We start from the raw sequence: 6,091 nt of genomic DNA, 5'->3' as shown, positions 1-6,091 counted from the left end.
TAGAATGGCTATAATCAAGAACTCTAATACCAACAGATCCTTCAGGGGATGTGGCCAGAAGGGAACCTTACTGCATTGTTGGTGGGAGTATAACTTATTCAACTACTTTGGAGTAGTATGGAAGTTCCTCAAAGATTCCACCTAGAACTTCCCTATGACCCAGCAATCTACCTTTTGGGCATTTACCCAAATGATCACAAACAAGACCGTACTGACCCTACCAGCACAACTATATTTATTGCAGCATTATTTAACATAGCTAAGATAGGCATCAACCCAGATGCCCCTCAGTAGATGGATGGATCGCGAAAACGTGGTATTTAACCAAGTCCTAATCTTAGAGAGGGAAATGGTTTGGATAGAATGATCGGAGAGAGATTACAAAAAAACGAACAAGAAAAAATGGAAAAACCAAAATTTAAATTTAAGTAGTGAAACACTTAAAAATTATTTAAGTTTAAACAAATGATATTGAGAGAAGAAAAGGATAAGATGAGAAGAAGGGATGGATTGAAAGGAGAAATGAAAACTAAAAAATAAAAATTCTTAAAATTAGTTACTTGAAAATTATATACATATAAAGAGATAATACTGCTGTTAAAGAATTTAAGCCTAAGAGGTTGTGAATTGAGTAATAATTTTCTGGATTAAATGTGTACACAATGGGGTATAAGGTCTAATAATCAAAGACAGGTATATATCTGGGAATGAACCGAACAGCAATTTAGTCACACAAAAAAAGAAACAGAAAAAAATGAAAAGAATACTTAAAAAGGGCCAAAAGTTCAGAAGAGATTTAAAAAAGCACAAACACACACACCTATACACCTAAAATAAAAATTATGGGAGGAAAATAAGATTAATAGAGAACAATTTTAAAAATTAATTTTTTAAAAGGTTCAAATAAGAGTTCTTTGATTGCAACAATGAGATGTACAATTCATTATGTCGAAAAACGAACTTAACAACTTTGGTGGGGGGTGGGGGAGGATCGGTTGGGGGGAGGGGGAGGTATGGGATGGGATGGGAAGGGGAAACAACAAGGAAGCAACAATGCTTGATAAGAAATATACTCATTATCTTGCCCATGTAATTTTAACTCCTCTGTACTGTATTCTCACAATAAAAAATAAAATTAAATTTAAAAAAAGAGTTCTTTGATTTTTTTTGGGGGGGGGAATGGGGGCAATGGGATGATTGTGTATCTTCCGTGTCCATAACCAGTCTCTTGGTGGAGTCTCTGGGCTGCTTGTGGTGTCTGGTTTTCCTGTGGCTTGATTGTTTTCTGAAGTCAGTGTTTGAGCAGGCAGAAAAATGCTTTGCCTAACCCATTGTTTTGTTATCCTTCTCCCAGGCTAGTTCAGTGGGAGGTAGATTTGCTTTCAGTATCCCAAAAGAGGGAGAAGGGAGTTTCCTCTAGTTTGAAGATGCTGTGATGAGATTAGGTTATGGGTAGAGTTGAGGCCTTTCAGCAATCAGTAGCTTTTCCTTGCTGGGCTAGCTCCTGAGACTCTCAGAGAGCCCAGCTTGGAGCCATTCTCAGGGTTTATGTTTACTGAGTTTCACTTGTTTGTCTAGGCTGCTGTAGGGAGGGGCAGCCTCTGGCTCTGTTTACCCAGTGGTGAAAGTCACTCCTCAGGGGGCAGATTTTTCTCTGTCTGGGCTGGTTGACTTTCCCCTGGGTAGAGCTGAGCCTGGCAGGTCAAGGCAGATTCCTGTGACCTGCTAAATGACACGTTTGTTTGCTTCCAAGGCCTGAGTTGGAGCTATTTGCTCAACTGGGCCTTTGTTAGTATCAAAGATGGAGATCTCCAGTGGTAGGTGACACGCAGCCTTCCCTCCTCTGCTCCCTGAGAAGAAATGAGGAGATCAGGTTTCTACTCATGCCAGAATCTTGTTCCTGGACAGTTTCTGGTCTGTGATCTGCAGGATGAATATATCTGCTCCTTGTCAGTTCTTGATTGTGTTGGGTAGAATCCACTTGTCCGCCACATCTGGAGCCTTTGTCCCAGATTCTCTCCATAGTTATGGCTGCTAAGAGTGTCTCTGCTTCCAACTCTGCCACTTCAGCCATGGCTAGCTGCATGTGTTCAGATCTGTTTCCTTACTTGGATTTTCCCTCTCTGCCCAAACTCTCTGCATTGAGATGACACACTTGGTGTGACTCTGTAGCCTAAGACTGTTCACTGGAATACTAAAATGCTTTCTATAGGAGAGTTTGTTTAGCCTTCAGCTTCTCCTCTGCCATCTTCCTCCGAATCTCATGATTTTTTTTTATTGTAAAGATACTATACAGAGGGTTACAGTTACATGAGTGAGGTAATGAGTACACTTCCTCTTCAACATTGTTACCCCCTCCATTGTTTTCCCCCTACCATCCCCTCCCTCCCTCCCTTCCCCAAGGTTATTTTTTTTTTTGATTGTGACTAAGTGATTACATAATTTCAAAGTCACAAGTTCATTCTAACTTTCCTGGAGCAAATTGTCTATCACAGTCTGTAATATATAACAGTGTTCACATGTTAAATACCATATTTGTGATCAGCAGCATGGGGATATTTAGTAGTGGTTCAACCAGATGAGCGGGAGTTCTTTGTTTCTTAAGTCCTGTTAGTTTTGTCGTATCACCTAACATTTTGGATTTAGCATCCACTTATCAGGGAGACCATGTACCGTTTGTCTCTTCGTTCTTGGCTTACCTCGCTCAACATGATTCCTTCTAGCTCCATCCATTTCCCTGCAAATGCCATTATTTTGTCATTTCTAATGGCTGCATAATATTCCATTGTGTATAGATACCACAATTTTTGGATCCATTCATCTGTGGTGGGGCATCTAGGTTGTTTCCATATCCTAGCTATTGCGAACAGTGCTGCAATAAACATGGAGGTGCACGTGTCCTTGTATATTGGTTCCTTTTGTTCAGGGTAGATGCCTAGAAGTGGTATGACTGGGTCGTAAGGAAGGTCAATCTTTAGCTTTCTAAGGACCCTCCAGACTGCTTTCCAAAGTGGTTGTATAAGTGTACATTCCCACCAGCAGTGTAATAGGGTTCCTCTTTCTCCACATCCCCTCCAGCATTTGTCGTTGGCTGATTTGTGGATGTGGGACATTCTGACTGGGGTAAGGTGGTATCTCAGGGTTGTCTTTATTTGCATTTCCTTCACCACCAGGGATGATGAACATTTCCTCATGTGTTTCTTTACCATTTTTATTTCTTCATTTGAGAAGTCCCTCTTTAGTTCCCTTGCCCATTTAGTAATTGGTTTGTTAGGTTTGGGAGGGATTAGTTTCTTGAGTTCCCTGTATATACAGGATGTTAACTCCTTGTCTGATATATTGCTGGTAAATATTTTTTCCCAATTAGTTGGTTGTCTTTCTAGCTTAGTTGTGATAGATTTAGCTGTGCAGAAGCTTTTTATTTTAAGGTAGTCCCATTTGTCGAGTCTCTCTCCAACTTGTTGTGACCCTAGGACTCTGTTCAGAAAGTTCCTTCTTGTGCCTATTAGTTCGTGTCTCTCCTACTCTGTCCTGCAGTAATTTTAGAGATTTAGGTTTAATGTTAAGGTCTTTAATCCATTTTGAGTTGATGTTGGTGCATGGTGATAGGCTGGGGTCCACTTTCACTTTTCTGCATGTGGCTGCTCAGTTTTCCCAGCACCAGCGGTTGAAGAGGCTGTGTTTCTTCCATTGTATGTCTTTGGCTCCTTTGTCGAATATCAGCTGGCTGTAGGGCTGTGGATTTATTTCTGGATCTTCTATTCTGTTCCATTGGTCTTCGGGTCTGTTTTTGTGCCAGTACCATGCTGTCTTTGTTATTATAGCTCTGTAGTAGAGTTTGAAGTTCGGCATGGATAGCCTTCCCATATTGTCTTTATCCCCTAGAATTGTTTTGGCTATTCTAGGTCTTTTGTTGCTCCATATAAATTTTTGGACTGTTTTCTGTATTTCAGTGATGTACATCATTGGGATTTTAATAGGAATTGCATTGAATTTGTATATTAGTTTTGGAAGTATTACCATCTTTACTATATTAAGTCGACCTATCCAGGAGCATAGGAGGTCTTTCCATTTCCTAGTGTCTTCTGCAATTTCTTTCTTTAACTTTTTATACTTCTCATTAAATAGTTCTTTTACATCTTTGGTTAGTTAATTCCTAAATATTTTATTTTTTGGGAGGTTATTGTGAATGGGGTTGCTCCCTTTACTTCCTTCTCTTCCTGTACATTATCAGTGTATAGGAAGGCAACTCATTTTTGTGGGTTTATTTTGTATCCTGCTATTTTGCCGAAGTGACTTATGATTTCTAAAAGTTTGGGGATGGAGTTTTTGGGATCGTGGAGGTATAGTATCCTGTCGTCTGCAAAAAGGGATAGTTTAACTTCTTCTTTCCCTATGAGGATCCCTTTAATGTCTTTTTCTTGCCTGATTGCCCTGGCTAAGGGTTCTAGGACTATGTTGAAGAGGAGTGGAGACTGTGGGCATCCTTGCCTTGTTCCTGATTTTAGGAGGATTGGTTGTAGCTTTTCCCCATTAAGTATAATATTGGCTATTGGTCTGTCATAAATGGCTTTTATTGTTTTTAGAAATGTTCCTTCAATTCCTATTTTCTCCAGAGCTTTTAGCATGAATGAATGTTGAATTTTATCAAAGGCCTTTCCTGCATCTGTGGCGATAATCATGTAATTCTTGACCTTGGTTCTGTTGATATGTTGGATTAGATTTATTGACTTACGTATGTTAAACCATCCCTGTGTCTCTGGGATGAAGCCTACCTGATCATAGTGTATTATTTTTTTTATGTGTTTCTGGATTCTGTTAGCTAGAATCTTGTTAAGGATCTTTGCATCTGTGTTCATCAAGGAAATTGGCCTGTAATTCTCCTTTTTGGTTGGGTCTTTGCCTGGTTTGGGGATGAGTGTGATATTGGCTTCGTAGAATGAGTTTGGCATAGCTCCCTCCTTCTCTGTTTCTCTGAAGAGCTTGAGGAGTATGGGTATTAGTTCTTGTTTAAAGGTCTTATAGAATTCTGCTGTGAATCCATCTGGTCCTGGGCTTTTTTTTGTTGGAAGACTTTTGATAGCTTCCTGTATCTCATTATAGGATATTGGCTTATTTAATTGGTTAACTTCTTCTTTGCTCAGTTTGGGTAACTTGTATTTCTCTAAAAATGCATCCATTTCTGCCAGATTTTCTTCCTTTAGAGAGTATAGCTTTTGAAAGTAGTCTGTTAGAATTGTTTGGATATCTTGGGTACATGTTGTGATGTTTCCAGTGGCATCCCTAATCCTATTAATATGGGTTTCCTCTCTTCTTTTTTTAATTAATCTTGCCAACGGGCCATCAATTTTGTTTATTTTTTCAAAGAACCAGCTTTTTGTTTGGTTTATTTTGGTTATGGTTTTCTGATTTTCTAATTGGTTAATCTCTGCTCTTAATTTGGTTATCTGGCTTCGTCTAGTAGCTTTAGGTCCCATTTTTTCTTGTTTTTCTAGCTGTTTTAGTTGCAACATGAGATTATTTACTTGGTCTGTCTCCATTCTCTTGATGTGGGCACTGAGGGCAATAAATTTGCCCCTCAGGACTGCTTTTGCTGTGTCCCACAAGTTTCTTTGTGAGGTGTTTTCATTTTCATTGAGTTGTAGGAAATGCTTTATTTCTTCTCTGATCTCTTCTGTTACCCAGGCATTGTTAAGGAGTGTGCTGTTCAATTTCCATGTATTAGAAAAATTTCTGCGGTATGCTTTGTTATTGAGAGCTAGCTTGATTCCACTGTGGTCAGATAGGATACAGGGGATTATGTCGATCCCTTTGTATTTGCTTAAATACCTTGCATGAGCTATGATATGGTCTATTTTGGAGAAAGTTCCATGAGCTACTGAGAAGAATGTGTACTGTGTTGTTTTAGGGTGAAATACTCTGTAGATGTCAGTTAATTCTGCTTGAAGTATGGCCTCACTTAATTCGGTAGCTTCTTTGCCAATCCTCTGGTTGGTAGACCTGTCCTTTGGTGAGAGTGGCGTGTTAAAGTCTCCTAGTATTATCGTATTGGGATCTATTTTATTCTGTAAGTTTGAGAGCAGAGAGTGGC

This window comes from Dipodomys spectabilis, unplaced genomic scaffold (genome assembly GCF_019054845.1).
Source record: "Dipodomys spectabilis isolate Male_0828 unplaced genomic scaffold, ASM1905484v1 ptg000121l, whole genome shotgun sequence".
Taxonomy (NCBI): domain Eukaryota; kingdom Metazoa; phylum Chordata; class Mammalia; order Rodentia; family Heteromyidae; genus Dipodomys; species Dipodomys spectabilis.
Note: the sequence above shows the minus strand (reverse complement) of the source record.